Below are 20,371 nucleotides of genomic sequence, written 5' to 3'. Positions count from 1 at the left end.
TCTGGTACCTTTGATAACTATTTAAACCACTGGGTCGATGTCACTGATGGTGGACGTTTCGTCCCCGAGGGTATCGCCAGCCCACTAGTCAACATTTCGGTGTTAAAATGAATATCAATAATGTATTCATTTTTATAAATTTCCTGTTTACAAATCTTTGATTTTTTCATAAAACTAAGGATTTTCTTATTCCAGGAAAAGACAACCTACCTCAGCTGTATTTGGCACAACTTTTTGGAATTTTGGATACTCAATGCTCTTCAACTTTCTACTTGTTTGGTTTTATAAATATTTCGATATGAGCGTCAATGATGAGTCTTATATAGACGAAACGCGCGATACTAAATTACAATCCTGGTATCTTTGATAACTATTTATACCACTGGGTCGATGCCACTGCTGATGGCCACTGCCTCACCTAGATTTCTCGCCGCCCGTTGATCTCCACACCATCTGCTATGCACTCTCCAATATTCGTCATTATATTAACCTGTCTCTCTGGGCTCTTATCACCTTGCCCACAAATCCAACTGCTTTATTTCTATGTAGATATTTCATATGTATGATTTTACTCGGACCTTCTACTGTTTATAACCAAATAAGCGTAGAATGTGTCCAGCTAGCATATATAACATTATAAAGGGTCATTACGCAAGAGTAGCCGCCCAAATTCGCATTTGATCTGTGTTTTATGGTTATAAGCATTGTGTATACGGAGTTTCATAAAATTTGGTTGAAGCAAAATAAAATTAAAAACGGAAACTAACATTGTTGGGACGTAGGTACGGAGAAGGGTTACACTTAATGCCCACTCCGAAGCGGAGGGGAATAAAAATTTCGGACGTTTTTATACTTAAATTGTGCATACCCGACCAATTCCCGATTATCCCTACGACCCATATACGATCTCGTCGATCTGGTCTGGTCGAGATCAGGCTGAGATCGTGAATAGTTGATTTGGTCTAGATAGTCGAGTAAATATCGTGAATTGATCGGAATTATCGAATATTATTCAATTTGTTGTCGGAATACAGTTGTGATGAAGTCATCAAGGAGTCGTGAATGGTCGAGTTAAAGTCGTGTAAAGTCGGATGGCGGTCGGGTAAAAGTCGTAAACATTGTTCTTCTTATCTGTATTAGCTTCCTGCAATTAAGTATACAATATATTTAAAGCATGGCAATAAAGAACTTTACACTGATCGCTAACTCACGTATATGCTATATAATAATAAAATATAAAGTTGAAAATCTCTATAGAAAAAAACGAAATAGCTATCCATACGTATAATTTTTTTAAAAGAGTAACAATGATTCAAAACATGAACTCATGTACCTTAGTCTTCCAAAAATTCATAAAATTAATTTAGAAATAATTAATAAGGCTTTGCAAACTGGTCGACTAGTATGATACAATGTACATTAATTAATTATCCTTACGACCGATCATCAATAGTTGTAACTCTACCACGAGATGGAATGAGATTAAGAAATTATTTGACCTAATATAAAACCATCATTGAAAAGGCATAGATACAACAGATTTCATTGATAAAATTGAGTCACACACAAGATAAAAAGGAAATGCCTATGATGTAATGTAAATGTACACAAATATGATCATTAATTTAAAAGAAACTGTTATCAATGCAGTAGAATTAATTGATACACAAGAATATCCTTTAAAGGTTCCCAACAAAAATGGTTTAACAGCATTTGTATATTATTTCGAAGAAACAATGAACTTGAGTTTATTAGACAGTTATACAAACAAATTAAGTTATAAGAGCGCACATGAGTGGTATATTTTCACCATTATGCACATATCTGCTTCAAATTAATGGCATTTTTTTATACTAAACAACGAAAAACAGACACGATAATAAACCAAAAAAAAAAATACAGGTTCCTGATTTCGGACAGGTATATTCAGCAAATGGAATGTATTAGCTGGATCCAAACTTATTTCTAATGTGGAACAGGGTTTAACGGCATACACAAAACAAATGATTAGCAATTAGCTTTTGTCTTATTGGTTGAAATAAACATTCCACATATATGAAACAAAATAATCGTACTTTAATGTTTAATCTTGATGCAAACGTTTGCACCTGTCCTTAGTCAGGAATCTGATGTACAGTTGTTGTCGTCTGTTTATGTAGTTCATACAGTGGAGATCACTTCTAACCTCTCATTAAATCTGTCAGAATCTGTCAGGAGAACTGTTCTAGGACAGTACGTAGAACTGTCAGCCTGACACCTTTTAGTCAGTTCTAGGTTAGAACTGTTCTAGCTAGAACTGATTTGGTCAGTTCTACCTAGAACTGATCCTGACAGTTCTACCCTAGAACTGATTTGGACAGTTCTACCTAGAACTGATCCTGACAGTTCTACTCTAGAACAGTTTTAGTCAGTTCTTCTTCTAGAACAGTTCTGATTACAAATTCTACGGCTAGAATTGATTTATAAATTCTACGGCTAGCATTGATTTATAAATTCTACGGCTAGAATTGATTTATAAATTCTACGTCTAGAATTGATTTATAAGTTTTAAGAACTCTTTGTCTAAATATAAAGGCTTCGGCAAAATAGCGATTAATATTATAAAGAGTTTTGCTATTTTGCCGGTTTTATTTCAAATTTTTCGTCGACAAGAGAACATGTTTAACCCGTCATATTCTGCATGTATGTGGCTGTTCCAAGTCTGGAGCCTGTTATTCAGTGATTTTCTTTTGTTGATGTGTTACATAAATTATTTTTTTTTCTTTCATTTTTTAACATAGATTAAGCCGTTAATATTGGGAAAAAAGGGGGGGGGGGGCATTTTTATTTCAATTGTTTTACATTTGTCATTTGGGGAGTCAGAATGGCTCATTTTACATAAAAAAAAATATCTGACCTTAATCTTTGTGTAATATGTTATTCTGGCCCAAACCACCAGGGACGGATCCAGTAGTTTTAAAAGGGGGGGTCAAAATTTTAATGATTTCAAAATTTTATTTGCACTCAATTTATAGTACTAGCATGTCCTCTTTTTATTTAAAATATTGAATTGTAAACAAATGTGATATCTTTTTACAAGTAGTTTTCATACTTCGGACGGACCTGTTATACAAAAATCTTTTGACCGCATCAATCTAAACTGACCTTATTTGCTCTTTCTTCCTGCAAATCTATATAGCTGCACAGTAATTCAGTTATAAATTTAGGTCAAGAGGGACTGTAATATACAAGTTACAGCAATATTGGAAAACAATGACCTCAAAATTTTGTTCACATGAATTTAAAGTGCTAGCTTGACCTCTTTTTATTCAAAGTATTGAATCGTAAACAAATATCAGTAGTTTTCATACTTCAGACTGAGTCGTGTACTAAAATATTTTGACCTTGACCGCACCAATCTAAACTGACCTTATTTGCTCTTTCTTTCTACAAATCTGCTTAGTATATAGCTGCACAGTAATTCAGTTATAATTTTAGGTCAAGAGGGACTATAATATACAAGTTACAGCAATATTGGAAAACAATGACTTCAAAATTTTGTTTGCATGAATTTATAGTGCCAGCATATCCTCTTTTTATTCAAAGTATTGAATCGTAAACAAATATCAGTAGTTTTCATACTTCAGACTGAGTTGTGTAATACATTCGTTTGACCGCATCAACCAAAAATGACCATATTTTCTTTTTGTTTATGCAAGTCTATATAGTTGGACAGTACATCAGTTATAATTTTAGGTCAAGAGGGACTGTAGTTTATAAATAACTGCAATATTGGAAATCAACAACCACAAAAAGAAATTTGCATTGATTGAGAGTGCCATCATTTCCTACTTTTATTCAAAATATCGCATCAGAAACAAACATCAGCTAGTTTTCATACCTCAGACTGACTCATGGAACAAAAATATGTGTCTGGGCAACAACAACTCAACCATAGAGCAGACAACAACCGATCACGATGGATTGTATAATTCAAATGACAGCATGTCCTCTTTTTATTCAAAATATTGAATTGTTAACAAATTTCAGAAGTTTCGATATACATGTATCAGACTGAGTCGTTTTAATAACAAAATTATTTAACCGCATCAACCAAAACTGAACATATGGGACCTTTTATAGCTTGTTGTTCGGTGTGAGTCAAGGCTCAGTGTTGAAGGGCGTACATTGACCTAAAATGGTTTACTTATTTTTAAATTGTTATTTGGATGGAGAGTTGTCTCATTGGCACTAACACCACATCTTCATGATCTTCCTATATCTATATATTCTTTATCATGTAAATATATATGGCTTCATTGTAAACCAATAATATTTCTAAGTCAGGACAGATATTGTATGATAAAGAGGACACCAAATTTTATCCACATCAGAGCGCCATTATTTCCTCTCTGTATCTATAATATTACTATTTAAGGAATGACTGTAATATTTTTTCTGTCTATGAAGAAAAAACATAAAAAATTTGGTGCACACTGATAAATGCGCGTAGAGGGTTTTTTAACAGTGTGCACCACATTTTTTACGTTATATATATACATGTATAATATAATAGACAGAAAAAATATTACAGTCATTTCTTATAATTTAATTCTAAATTTCATTTTAACAAAATGTTTAAACCTTGGCAAACCATAAAAAAACGTTGATGATGTTACGTTCACATGACTAACTTATGTCTATGGGTGTTGATAACAAAATAACGTCAGAAGACCCGTTACATCCAAACTTAAATTATTAAATATTGAACCGTCACAAAAGTGACTTTTAAGTCAGTAGTTCATGATGTTTTTTTTAAACAAAACTATTTAACGGCATAATCCAACACTCACATGACTGATTCATATACTTTATTTTAAAATGAAAAGTACATGTATGAGAAGTTCTCTTCTTGGACTTGGAATAGTATACTGACTATACTGTTAATATATAATTTGAAGAAGGACAATGATTGGTTTTGTTTGTAGCCAAACGTCCAGTGGCAAATATTTCATTTATGTTCAGATCGAGTATATTTTTCAGACTTTCAGGACTCCAAGATATTATTCATAATCGCTGAGACTACTATAACACATAGGTGTTATAGTAGTCTCAGATAATTGTTATGGGTAAGTTTGGCAACGAGCTAATGCAAATGTACATAGTTTTTTTTACGTTTAACAACACTGATTTCATTAATCCCTTAATCCATCCACTGGCACTGTACAATTTTCGTTTGAACATTTGTCAAAACAGAATCCTAAGTCATGAATGTAAATCCAAGGCAAACAAGGTAAATTAAGATTAAATTTCCATGAATTTCCATGAATTAAATGCAGAGTTATATTTATGAAGAGACTGTTAAACACGGGGAACGAAGAAACGTAAACAATGGTGTTTCATTTGCAATCTTATAAAAATATTTCTCCGATGAGTTGGATAACCTCCTATCCACTTCGATATTTGTACATGTACATTTTGATCAGTAAAAATATAGAAAAATCCGCTATTATATATAGTAAAGTAATTGGAACTGATTTTTTCTTCTAAATTCTAAAGTGCCCTTTCTGCAGTGACGTCATTTAGAACTGTTCTTCAGTCCTGACTGATTTGGTCAGTTCTGCTGACAGTTCTACAGTTAGAACTGATTTGGTCAGTTCTACCTAGAACAGTTTTAGACAGTTCTACCCTAGAACTGATCCTGACAGTTCTACCTAGAACAGTTCTAGAGTAGAACTGTTCTAGCTAGAACTGTTCTAGGACAGGTTAGAACAGTTCTATGACAGATTATTCTGACAGTTCTAATGAGAGGTTAGAACTGATCTCCACTGTACGTGTTTCTCGTTTCTCGTTTTTACATAGATTAGACCGTTAGTTTTCCCATTAGAATGGTTTTATACTAGTATTATTTGGGGCCCTTTATAGCTTGCTGTTCGGTGTGAGCCAAGGCTCTGTGTTAAATGCCGTTCCTTGACCTATAATGGTTTACTTTTTATAAATTGTTACTTGGATAGAGAGTTGTCTCATTGGCACTCATACCACATCTTCCTATATCTATTTAATATGTTTTTTAACAGAAAATTTAAATAAAATGGCTGTTGGACTTAGGTTAAATATTACCACTGCAAAAAAGAACCCTACATGTGTCATCCATTGGAAGTAGTTTGACCTTTCACTTTGGTAAAAATTAATATCGAAAAAAAACATTACTTATTTCTTCACTTTATATTTAACACCACTATCAACATACCCAAATTGTCCTGATTGACAATAAGAAGAAATTATTATCCTCCACACACACGATAATAAAAACACTGAGATATAATTTACAATTCAGTTGAAATAAGATTTGCATAAAAAGTTCGAAGGTTCACGTATTGACTTTTAAAAAAAAATGTTTTGTAAATTCATTGTATATTTCTTGGTTTGAGGTCAATTCGTTATAACTTTGGCTCAATTTAGCCACAGGTGTGAATTCAAGCATACACATGCAGGTACGTGGAAAATAAATGTTATATTTTCCAATTTGATAGGGAGATACCACTGTATGTCTGTTTAATATAGGTGTCATACCACCAATTAAAAGTCCCTATCTGTTCAACCAAATTTTACAATTTTCATAGCTTTCTAAATATTTTACCTTAAGTTTAACTTCATAGAAACCAGGTATATCCTGAATCACACATGTATCAGCTTTCTACATGCCAATTTTCAACAGGTGTTTAAAATCATATAAAAAAGAAAAGGTCTTCCGAAAAGAGGTACCGCTAAAAATAACCCCTGGTTTTCTGGAAATCTTAAATTAGTATACTATGGAGTGCATTAATCCTCAGTTTTGAATGCAAACTCATAAACAAGTAAATTTTAGCTCAAAATGGTCTTAACATATTTCTCTTTCACCAAAAGTTTCATTTCTGCCAATTTGTTGGTTAGTTTAAGTAAACAATGACATCAAATGCACTATTTTTTGTCCGAGTAGGCCTACTTTCTAAATTTGTGGGAGTAATTGGTGGTATGACACCTAAACTTTACCGGAATTCAAAATCTTGTATTTAAATCTGGTAATGTTTAAATGCTAACAATCGTAAAACTATCGCATTTTAAAGTTTTTAATTAAAAAAAGAAATACAACATACAACATGGATGATTTTTTGGCAGCAGTCCTTTTGCGCCAATTGCTGTTTTTAGGGGGTATCATTTCCGCCAATTATTTTTTTCAAATGTATCAATTGTGCCAATATTGGGAACTCGTTTGCGCCAATTTACCTGTTCACTTATCGATCATATATAATTTTTGATTAATATATATTTATTCTTATTTTTGGCTTATAAAGAACCATTCATGAACTAATTGTTACACTAAAAATTAAATGTGTTTAAAACAACAGATATAAACCAGAATCAAGCTAGCAGCCACTCGCTAGCAGCCACTACGCTAGCAGCCAGTTTTCGGATATGTCTATGAACCCAAAATTTGAATAAGATTCAAACGTACTCAAAATTTGTTTATCGATATATAACCAATGTTTAATATATAATTAAGCAATCGGAGAATTATTCGATGATTTAAAAATATTTTGTCGGGTTCATTAATTTTTAAGACAAAAGTAATCGATGTCAATATACCAAACAGGGTGCTCCCCGCTTTTAATTTTAATAGTCAATTATTGAAATGCTTACAAAATTGCTTGTAACAGGGAATTGACATTTAAACCATAAATTAATTTTGTGATATTGTGTCCAATAGCTTTCCATATTCTCGGCATCCTGTCAAATAGTTCCTGAAAATTTAGTATTGTTCTGCATGACAAGAAAATAAAGTTGCACTCGTGCATCAATATTTTTTTTAATGAGACAAATATGTTTTAACCAAACATTCTGTATGGCAATTATGTATATAATTATAGTTTATAGCTGTTATTACCCCCTGGTGCCCCTTTCAAAGAATTTCATCCGCGTGGTCATTCTAGCCTCACTTTGGTTCATTGTACATTACGTCTCAGATTTCAAAACCTCTTTGTTCCTTTCATGTGCAGAGCATAGTTCTCGTTTGAATGTCGATAAATATAACTGAATGCCCTGCTTTTACCGTTGATCAAAAAATTGTGTTCATTAGATACATCTCCTCGTATGACTCGCTGACACGTCTGTTTCGTAGTTGGAAAGTCTGTACAGTAATATGTTAATTTGGTTTTGTCTTCGTCAACTCACTGGCGCGTCTGTAGGCTGGTTCGAGCGTCTGTCGTATATACTAAATTTAGTCCTAATATCTATGATGAGTTCATTTACAACCACTGGGTCGATGCCACTGCTGGAGGAGATTTATTTCCCCGATGGTATTACAAGCCCAGTAGTCAGCACTCTGTGTGCTGACATGAATTGCCATTGATATGGTTATATTCATAAATTTACTGTTTACACAATATTGAATTTATTGAAATACTAAGGCTCTTCTACCTCAGGCATAGATAACCTTAGCTGTATTTGGCAAAACTTTTAGGAATTTTGGTCCTCAATGCACTTCAACTTCGTACTTTATTTGGCCTTTTTAACTTTACTGGATTCGAGCGAGGTCAAGATCAGTAAATGAACTAGTCCATAGATTTTTTTTAAATTTAGAACTCGATTAGATATTGGAAATATACATCAGAAAATGTAAAAAAAAAGTACATGTCGCCGACTTCGTTTTCGAGAATTGGTTAAGGTCGTGTACAGTCGAAAGCAGTTTGGTAGAAGTCATAAACAGGTCTACCTTGCTATTTATCGATCTGACTTTCTACCGAGAGTTTTTGACATGTGACTGTCAAAAACCTTCAAGTAAGGATCGAGAAGCAATTCACTCGAGTAGAGATCGAGAATTCGTCGAGTAACTGTCAAATTGACCGGAAAAGGATCGTGTAGAGATCGAGTTTGGTCGGAATACAAACATTTTACGATCAGTTCTCGATCATTTCGACCTTTGCTCGACTATTAATGTCCGATCATTTCCAGATTGATTTCATAAATTATTGAGATTTTTTCATAAAATATCTATTGATCATTTTTACTGACATTAAACTGAACTATTTCTGTTTTATTTACCGTTGTTATTTTGATAACAATTTCCGTTGTTATTTTGATAACAATTTCAATGCAAATTAAGTGTGAGCAGAATGTGTTTATTATTGCGTGAATCTGAGGGTTCACGCATATCAGGGGTTCACGCATATTTATTAGTTAGAAATATGGTTTATATGGAGGAATATTCGGAAACTTTCTTTTTGTTCATTCGGAACATTTGTTCTTCTTATCTGTATTAGCTTCCTGCAATTAAGAGCACCTACATACGGAGTATACAATATATTTAAAGCATGGCAATAAAGAACTTTACACTGATCGCTAACTCACGTATATGCTATATAATAATAAAATATAAAGTTGAAAATCTCTATAGAAAAAAACGAAATAGCTATCCATACGTATAATTTTTTTAAAAGAGTAACAATGATTCAAAACATGAACTCATGTACCTTAGTCTTCCAAAAATTCATAAAATTAATTTAGAAATAATTAATAAGGCTTTGCAAACTGGTCGACTAGTATGATACAATGTACATTAATTAATTATCCTTACGACCGATCATCAATAGTTGTAACTCTACCACGAGATGGAATGAGATTAAGAAATTATTTGACCTAATATAAAACCATCATTGAAAAGGAATAGATACAACAGATTTCATTGATAAAATTGAGTCACACACAAGATAAAAAGGGAATGCCTATGATGTAATGTAAATGTACACAAATATGATCATTGATTTAAAAGAAACTGTTATCAATGCAGTAGAATTAATTGATACACAAGAATATCCTTTAAAGGTTCCCAACAAAAATGGTTTAACAGCATTTGTTTATTATTTCTAAGAAACAATGAACTTGGGTTTATTAGACAGTTATACAAACAAATTAAGTTATAAGAGCGCACATGAGTGGTATATTTTCACCATTATGCACATATCTGCTTCAAATTAATGGCATTTTTTTTATACTAAACAACGAAAAACAGACACGATAATAAACCAAAAAAAAAATACAGGTTCCTGATTTCGGACAGGTATATTCAGCAAATTGAATGTATTAGCTGGATCCAAACTCATTTCTGATGTGGAACAGGGTTTAACGGCATACACAAAACAAATGATTAGCAATTAGCTTTTGTCTTATTGGTTGAAATAAACATTCCACATATATGAAACAAAATAATCGTACTTTAATGTTTAATCTTGATGCAAACGTTTTCACCTGTCCTTAGTCAGGAATCTGATGTACAGTTGTTGTCGTCTGTTTATGTAGTTCATACGTGTTTCTCGTTTCTCGTTTTTATATAGATTAGACCGTTAGTTTTCACATTAGAATGGTTTTATACTAGTATTATTTGGGGCCCTTTATAGCTTGCTGTTCGGTGTGAGCCAAGGCTCTGTGCCAAATGCCGTTCCTTGACCTATAATGGTTTACTTTTTATAAATTGTTACTTGGATAGAGAGTTGTCTCATTGGCACTCATACCACATCTTCCTATATCTATTTAATATGTTTTTTAACAGAAAAGTAAATAAAATGGCTGTTGGACTTAGGTGAAATATTACCTCTGCAAAAAAGAACCCTACATGTGTCATCCATTGGAAGTAGTTTTACCTTTCACTTTAGTAAAAATTAATATCGAAAAAAAACATTACTTATCTCTTCACTTTATATTTAACACCACTATCAACATACCAAAATTGTCCTGATTGACAATAAGAAGAAATTATTATCCTCCACACACACGATAATAAAAACACTGAGATATAATTTTACAATTCAGTTGAAATAAGATTTGCATAAAAAGTTCGAAGGTTCACGTATTGACTTTTAAAAAAAAATGTTTTGTAAATTCATTGTATATTTCTTGGTTTGAGGTCAATTCGTTATAACTTTGGGTCAATTTAGCCACAGGTGTGAATTCAAGCATACACATGCAGGTACGAGGAAAATAAATGTTATATTTTCCAATTTGATAGGGAGATACCACTGTATGTCTGTTTAATATAGGTGTCATACCACCAGGGTTTCCCCTGGGTCAATTATTTTTTTCGCCACCTCTTTCGCCAAAACAATATATTTTTCGCCACTTTAATATTTTTTTCGCCAAGTAACACAAATATATTTTTTTTTTTAAATTTTCCTTTTTTTCAAGCCCCCCTCCTAAATAAGAAGTGGTTTTTACAACAAAACGAAGCATTTTATCACTTAATTGGAATTGATCCCTCATGTAAGGTGTAGTCATTAAATATAAGGGTTACTCTCATGCCAACCTTTTGAATAGGTTTCTTCATAACGACATTTTTCTTTTCTAGACCATCGTAAATAAGTAAAACTATATGTTTGAAACATGTGTGTCACTGAAACGATTTGAAGTACCCACTCAAATCAATGATCTAAATGAAAGTTAAATGATAAAGTTTTAAATCAGAGACCTTTCTTGCTTTTGATCATATTTCGTCATATTAACAACAATTTTCTTTTCTGGACTTTCATTATAAGAAGGAGAAAAAGCGTAAAAATTTTGCTTCAAACACGTGCGTCAAAAAGTGGTTCATAAATCCCTTTTGTGACATGTGAGAGAAGCCATTTAACCATATAATTTTGTCATATCATATAATCAACGCCTTTATTAATTAGTCCGTTGATGTCGATAGCTATGAATGCAATCAGCTGATTATTGATTATCTGTCAAAATCTTAACGAGTTCAAGGTGAATTCCGAGTATTGTCTGATCGGTAAAGTCAGAGAAACCCGAAAAAAAGTAAATAAACAAGATGGCTGAAAATAAATCGTTGTAGATATTTGTTTCGCCAAATTCTTTCGCCAATGACGAATTTTAATCGCCACAACCGCCAGCGGAAACCCTGCATACCACCAATTAAAAGTCCCTATCTGTTCAACCAAATTTTACAATTTTCATAGCTTTCTAAATATTTTACCTGTGTGATGTTTAAATGCTAACAATCGTAAAACTATCGCATTTTTAAAGTTTTTGATTAAAAAAAGAAATACAACATACAAAATGGATGATTTTTTGGCAGCAGTCCTTTTCCGCCAATTGCTGTTTTTAGGGGGTATCATTTCCGCCAATTTTTTTGTCAAATGTATCAATTGTGCCAATATTGGGAACTCGTTTGCGCCAATTTACCTGTTAACTTATCAATCATATATATTTTTTGATTAATATATACAGAGACATATAAATACAGAGATTGGCAACTTATCGTTACGGCTATTAACCAGTGGTCAACTTCACGCTTGTGCACGAGATTTCTCGAGAGTAGAAAATTCGCCAAATTATCTCAAATTGTCTCAATTCCCCCCCTCCCCCTCCCGTGTAAAGTATATAACTGATAAAAGTATTTCGGAAAACACTAAACGTTCCGTCTTTAGATATTGCAGACATATTGTTGCCGAAACATTTAAGATTGAGGTGTGTAAAAAAAGTATACCTCTCTCGCGATCATTTGCACTTACCTTCCGATATGTATGATCAGTATTTAATCACTTATGTTAAACTGTTTATGCAGTTAGAAGCAAATATAAAATCGGCGCAAAAGAAAAAATGAAAACGGCGCAAATGAATGAATGGAAATTTTAAAAATCGGCGCAAATGTCATACGCCCATCTCATCTAGGTCCTGTCATGCTATAAAATCTTCCTAGATGTATCAATTTGTTTGTACTCATAGTAGATTTTGAATGGTTTTACACTAGTAATTTTGGTGCCCTTTATAGCTTGTTGTTCGGTATGAGCCAAGGCTACGTGTTGAAGGCCGTACTTTAACCTATAATGGTTTAATTTTTAAATTGTTACTTGGATGGAGAGTTGTCTCATTGGCACTCACACCACATCTTCCTATATCTATTTAGGTTTTAAAACGGCTGTGTTTTCAATCCCTTCAGATGAACCGTTATTTCAACTGGGTATCCGCCTGATTATTCGTCACTACACTATAAAAATAGTGTTTAGATCATAAATACTAATCTAAACACTTTTTCTGTGTACGTTTTGAAACACGTTCTGTATCTAAACATGTTTAGATTTTAACAAGTGTTTAGATTCCAACAAGTGTTTAGATGTCAGATGTTTAGAAATATATGGTGTTTAGACGTTAGAGCGGTTAGCCTGCTAGTACTATGATTTCACAGGAACTACTCTTGGTACAGCACTACAGGTTGAATAGTGCACATTCTGCTTAAATGTCTTTGCATTGATTTTTACCATCATATTACTTGTCAATATAGTAAACTAAAGCTGGAAAACTTAAGTAATGATAATAATATTATAAATAATAATAATATTAACAATAATAGGGTAACATTTTATTCTTCCTGGAGACCAAAAACATTTTGTATCAACAATACGATAAAGTTTAGAAAAGTCTGAAAACAATAAGACCAAGTTTTGAAGAGTCTGTAAACAATTTGACGAAGTTTAACCCACTATTATTTTTAAAGGAAAAAGCCTGTACCAAGTCAGGGATATTACCTTTATTTTTTTTATTCGTTCTGTTTGTTTATGTAGTCAAGTGTTTTATTGGATCTTCCACCTCTTATACAAATTGGAGACTGGTTCTTTTTTCTTCTTTTTTCTATTCTAGTCTTGAGGATAACATACAATCTATTCAAATTATTCCCAATATTTATTCATAAGTCTCGCTAAATGCAAACAACAATACAGTTATAAATTTTGATGATTTTTATCCTCAACCAAAACAGAAATTGTCAGTCCATCTCCTGTCATACAGGAAATTTTTCATTGCGGAACAATCTTCTTTGGAAAGAAAAAGGCTCATGTTGGGAAGTTCTTTTCTGTTGTCAGGTGAACTTTTGTATTCTGAAATGAAAAAAAATGAAACCTTCATGTACATTTGTAGTGGAACAGTCCCTTATTCTATTATCATGTATATTAAAATACATTAAACATGCTTCTCGAAAAAGATTATTACAAAGAAAAAAATACAAATTGTACTTAAAAAGACAATACTTTACACCTTGTACAAATGTACACATCAAAAGACCAAAAACATCAAAGGGTACAATATATATAGCAAACTAGCATGCAAGTTTTCTATATTTAAAAAAAATCCTTCCTGAGATTTCTGAGATCTACAACATTTTCTCCTATTTATGATATATTTTTTTAAATTACCCATTTTTACTTTTTGAACAGGACAAATACAAGAGAATGATTCAACCTTCAGTTTTCAATCGTTTTCTAGCTCTATTGGGTACTTAATAATATATATATATGAGAGCCCAGGTGGTCGTGTGGTCTAGCGGGACGGCTGCAGTGCAGGCGATTTGGTGTCACGATATCACAGTAGCATGGGTTTGAATCCCGGCGAGGGAAGAACCAAAAATTTGCGAAAGCAAATTTACAGATCTAACATTGTTGGATTGATGTTTAGACGAGTTGTATATATATATAAACTTATATCTATTGGCTACTTGATAATATACTTATTTATTTATATATTTTTATGTATACAACTGCACTTGAAATGAGCCATCCTTTTCTATCTTTCTGATATGTTCTCCAATTTGATCTATGATATGAGGGGGATATGGCCTTTATCGGGACTCCGGGATCGGGTGTTTTTAAGCTCGGGATTTCGGGATTGACCCTTTCGGGATCCGGGAATTCTTTTTTCGACTTTCGGGACCTCGGGATTTCGTGTTTTAAAGCCCGGGATTTCGGGATCAGGACCCCTCCTATCCCCCCTCTGATATGGATTTATTTTTGGTCTTTCCATTCCCACTACAGTGTCACAGTCCTAAAAATGCATGCATACATACAAATAATTATTAGGTTTAAATAAAATATAACAACTTGTCAGTTTATTTTAGACTGAAGAGTTTGAATGTCATTTTACTTTCAACTTTTTAGCCATGGAGTGGTAAGTAATGCGATTGAATGTCCTTTTGATATTCTTTGTTTCTCTTTGACAAATGACGTGAAACTATAATTTCTGTGTTTTTATGTGTAATGGATGTTGCACTATGGGCTATTGGGATCTTATTCCTTGCAAAGTTAAAATACTTGAAATGAAATTATGATTTTACGTACAGTGACGATTACTTTTACCTGTACAGTATACAAATAAAATCTCAATGCTTCACTATGAACAAAATCAAAGATGACATTAAAATGTGTAAAATTAAGAATGGAAATGAGGAATGTGTCAAAGAGACAACAACCCGACCAAAGAAAAAAAACAACAACAGCAGGTCACCAACAGGTCTTCAATGTAGCGAGAAATTCCCGCACCCGGAGGCGTCCTTCAGCTGTCCCCTAAACAAATATATACTAGTTCAGTGATAATGAACTCCATACTAATTTCCAAATTGTACACAAGAAACCAAAATTAAAATAATACAAGACTAACAAAGGCCATAGGCTCCTGACTTGGGACAGGCTCAAAAATGCGGCGGGGTTAAACATGTTTGTGAGATCTCAACCCTCCCCCTATACCTCTAGCCAATGTAGAAAAGTAAACGCATAACAGTACGCACATTAAAATTCAGTTCAAGAGAAGTCTGAGTCTGATGTCAGAAGATGTAACCAAAGAAAATAAACAAAATGACAAAAATACATAAATAACAACAGACTACTAGCAGTTAACTGACATGCCAGCTCCATACTTCAATAAAACTGACTGAAAGATTATGATTTCATCATATGAGCATCAGGTACAATCCTTCCCGTTAGGGGTTTATAGTATCATACCATCATAACATATATGAGAAGAACATAACCCGTGTCATGCAAACAACTGTTTTTGAATAAATGTGTTAAGTAACGATGCAAAGACCCTATAAGTGAATAAATATTAACGCCAAAATATGCAATCTTTAATGACCTGACAACAGTATCTTAACTATATCCCTTCTTAATAAGTCTGTTCAAAGGTTTTGTTAGTTTGTGAGGTGAATACTGACACCTTTGTGCTTTATAAAGAATATTTCCAAAAAAATTGGATGTGAAATACCTGAACGTATAAGAAGTCTGCATGTTGAGCTATATTTACAAATGATGTTCTAATACCGATGATAACATTTAGTAAATGTTTTGACTAGTTTGTGATATCAAAAACCCTGGCCTTGCGGTCATAAAACTTTCGAGCACGAATTTTGTACTCAGACTTAACAATCAACCAATCAAAATACTGGATTTTGTGTTTCGAGCACTTATTTTGTACTCGGAGTACTGAGTAAAGTTTTATGACCGAGATAATTTTTCAGTAATAACGTTGCGCACGATGTTCCTACAACACGACGTTACACCACCACGACGTCAAAGAGAGTTTTCTGAAACTTTTGACGTACATCTATTAAATTTGCAAGTTTACATAAATTTCTCTCGTTAAAATCTAAAACATTGTTACATTCACGAGCGAATCGTACAAGTTGAGATATACAAACACCGTAAGATGGTGACAAGGGAACGTCACCATCTAAAAAGGGATAAATAACGATAGGAAATGAAAAATCATCTCTTTTATCATAAATTTTAGTATTCAGCTTTCCGTTAGTGATATAGATATCAAGATCAAGGAAAGGGCAGTGGTCATTGTTAGTATAAGCTTTATTTAAAGTAAGTTCAACAGGATAAATTTCTTTAATATACATACTGAAGTCGTCATTATTGAGAGCCAAAATATCATCCAAATATCTAAAAGTATTATTAAATTTGTTTATCAGATGTTGTTTCGATGGGTCTTTGCTTATTTTTGTCATAAATTGTAACTCATAACAATACAAAAACAGGTCCGCAATAAGTGGTGACAGTTAGTCTTCATTGGAATTCCGATAATCTGACGATATACGGAATCCCCAAAGCGAACAAAAATGTTATCTATTAAAAATTCAAGGGCATATATAGTATCAAAGCATGTCCAATTGACATAGTTTTTTATGTTAATTGCTACTTAAAAATGACCTAAAGAGTTTGAACATATATATTCACATTCTGACTTTTTAAATGCCCATTTAATTAGGCGTGTGAATTTTTTCTTAATGAGAATGTGAGGCAATGTGGTATACAGTGTAGAAAATTCAAAACTTTGAACAGATTCAAAATCACCAATAAAAGCATGCAATTTATCAAGTACTTCCAACGAATTCTTGACACTCCAAAAGTAATTAATTCCACTATTTTCGAAGGCCTTATTTGAACAATTTATAATCTGGTTTTTAATTGTACCAAGTGTGCTGGTAAGAAGAATAGACAATTTAGTAGTTGAACAATGGCTTGAAGACGAAATAAATCTATATTTGTAAGGTGTTTTATGTTGCTTCGGAAGCCAATACATAGTTGGGACTTTCATTCTATTTGGCTATGCTTGTAAAGCGGTAGCTAAAAGTTTATGTTTGTTACAGATGTCGTTTTCTGAAAATGGAGTCAGTTGGAATGTTGGTGAATTGGTGATTTCTTTTTTCAGAACCTCAATGTAAAATTTACGTCAAACAATAATAATATTACTAGTAGCCTTATCGGACGGGACAAAAACAAATTCCTTGGCTAGTTCTTTTAGTTTATGTTTGATACGCGAAATAGGTTTATTGTGGGTATTGTTAATAGTAAAAATTTCTTTAAAATGTTGAATACGTATATCTACGGTACGGAGCCCCGCTAGGGACATGCAAAGAAATCAACTATCTTCATTACTGAATTTAATAAATAGTCAAAAGATTTTTTGTCAGCTTTTTCCCGTTTTATCCATTTCATACAGTAAGAATGGAGTGAGTCGTGGATGATATATTACGTGCATGTGTCTGTATATATAGACTGTCACTGACTGTTTCTGCTGAAGATTGCATGTACATTTACATCCAAGGCATTTTGATTGAAATTTTTAAACAATTACTGAATTTATAATATATTATTATATAGACTTATCAATCTCTTGAAATAACGTAGGTTGACAGTTTAATGGATATATTCCTTTTATTAGACTGTTTCATGGTTTGTGCCCTCCCCCTTTTTACGAAATCTGAATCTACTTACCTTCAGCTGCTGTAATAATTGTTAAAATGGTTTTTGATTCCGTTAATATTCTAATAAGAAGTTCTGTATCTGTTGCATCGTCAATAGATATAAATGATTGGTCGAAGGAATCCATTGTTTTAAATGTTGTTTGTCTTTGGCGGGTCCGAAGGAGTCCGTATCAATATAACTATGTTCGCAAATTAATATCAGAACTTATTATCTATAAAAAGAGCATTTTACTGTTTAATTAATATCTCTATATTATTCTCTATTTTTCTGCAATTATTTGTTCCATGGTCTGTTGCACTGGAAATTATCGTTCTATTGCACTTGTGTGCAGTCTCCGGTTATTGCCTCTTATTCTAAAATCTGATTAGTTGAAAGGTTTTCGTGTTGTCCAATCAAAATGGAACAGACTCAGTATGTTATAGGTAATAAAACAGTTATTGAATGTGTAACAGTGCAATGAGAGACATAGCCTGGGGTCCTGGCTAATCTTGTCAGTATACGCAGCTAGATTGGGCCGGATCCCAGATCAAAGTATATTTACCTCGGTATGAAGATCAGCTCATTGTTCTATTGCCCTCAGCCGTTGGCCTCGGAAAATACTTAGTAGAACAATGAGCTGATCTTCATACCACGGGAAATATATTTTGATCTATTGCATAGTTACATATTAAATAACTGTATAATATTCGGATAACGACTCCGGAAATTAGAGAAAATATTCACCCACATCTTCCTTATAAATACTTTTAAGATTCAGTATAAACAATTAAATTGCTTATAATATAAAAAAAAATGATTGAATGTAAATTTATAATCTTACAACACAAAAAGGGAAACTCAGTTGGGGAAGATGATATGTCATAATGATAGTTTCTCATAAGTAAGGAGGCTCATACTCAGACTGATTTGAAAATAATTATCTGTTTTATAATTTTGATTTGGAGACAGCTAAGATATCATAATTTCACAGAATACGTTGGAATATGTGTAACAAACAAAAATGTTCTAGCGTGACATTTGTTCCGCCGGAACAAATTTCATAGGAAATATATTCCACCGGAATCCATATCACAGAAAATATGTTCCAACACTGTAAAATTTGTTCCGTAACTAGTTTTATGACAAAATGTGAAATAAGTTCCGGAACAAAAATCATAACTCGATGAATATTTTTTCAAGTAATAGTTATCCCACGAGGACGCGATGTGTCAGTGTAAGATCACCCCGATGGCCGGATGCCAGACGGCGATCTAAAACTGACACACCAAGTCCGAATGGGATAACTATTTTACATCCAAGCTGTTTAAGATAAGACGAAAAACCATTTAAAATTCATAAAATCTAGTTTAAAACGCCACACAATCATTATAATATACTTGATATATTACTATATAATGTATGACCCCGAACATGAAACAATGTCAATTCGACCCTCTGTCCGATCGGCTCACAATAGATCGCCACCTTTTAAAAAAAATCGACCCACTCTTCTTTACCGACTCGCCTCAATTTTGTATAAGTGTAAAATCCCACTGAATGAATTGTCTGGCAACTCGCCCCACTTAAAAAAATATCTTGCTTCCTTTAAGGTGTCAGACCACCAATTAAAAATCACTATCTGTTCAACCAAATTTTACAATTTTCACAGCTTTCTAAATATTTTACCTTAAGTTTAACTACAAGGAAACCAGGTATATCCTGAATTGTATATGTATCACCTTTCTACATGCCAATTTTCAACTAATGTTTTAAAAAGTCTTGTAACAAATTTCTGAACTTGAAAAGACAGGTACTACCAAAATAACTCCCGGTTTTCTGGAAATCTTAAATTAGTGTACTATGTAGCACATTAATCATGAATTTTTAATGCAAACTCATAGGCAAGTGAATTTTGGCTCAAAAAATTTAAATGGTCTAAAAATATTTCCCTTTCACCAAAAGTTTCATTTCTGCAAATTTGTTGGTCAGTTTAAGTAAACAATGACATCAAAAGCACTATTCTGTGTCAAAGTAGGACTACTTTTACATAAGTTCTAAATTGGAGGGAGTAATTGGTGGTCTGACACCTTAAGTATGTTGAATCGCTGATTGTGGGTATTCAGTCGTCCTCTTGTAGTGGTATGTGTCGTGGGTCGATATGCTAAAGGTTTTTAGTTCAAATCCCAGCAAACACACTGGATTTTTTTACGTAAATTTTTATAGATAGTCTTTTCCGTATAATCAATTATAAGTTTTATAGTGGATTTGACATTCCCGCCAAAATGTTACAGAACAAAGAAAAGCATGCAAAACAAAGAAATTCAAGCTGGGGTGATCTGGTAAGG

Source organism: Mytilus trossulus, chromosome 1 (assembly GCF_036588685.1).
Source record: "Mytilus trossulus isolate FHL-02 chromosome 1, PNRI_Mtr1.1.1.hap1, whole genome shotgun sequence".
Classification (NCBI taxonomy): Eukaryota; Metazoa; Mollusca; class Bivalvia; order Mytilida; family Mytilidae; genus Mytilus; species Mytilus trossulus.
The sequence above is the reverse complement of the archived record's forward strand: the minus strand, read 5'-3'. Positions refer to the sequence as shown.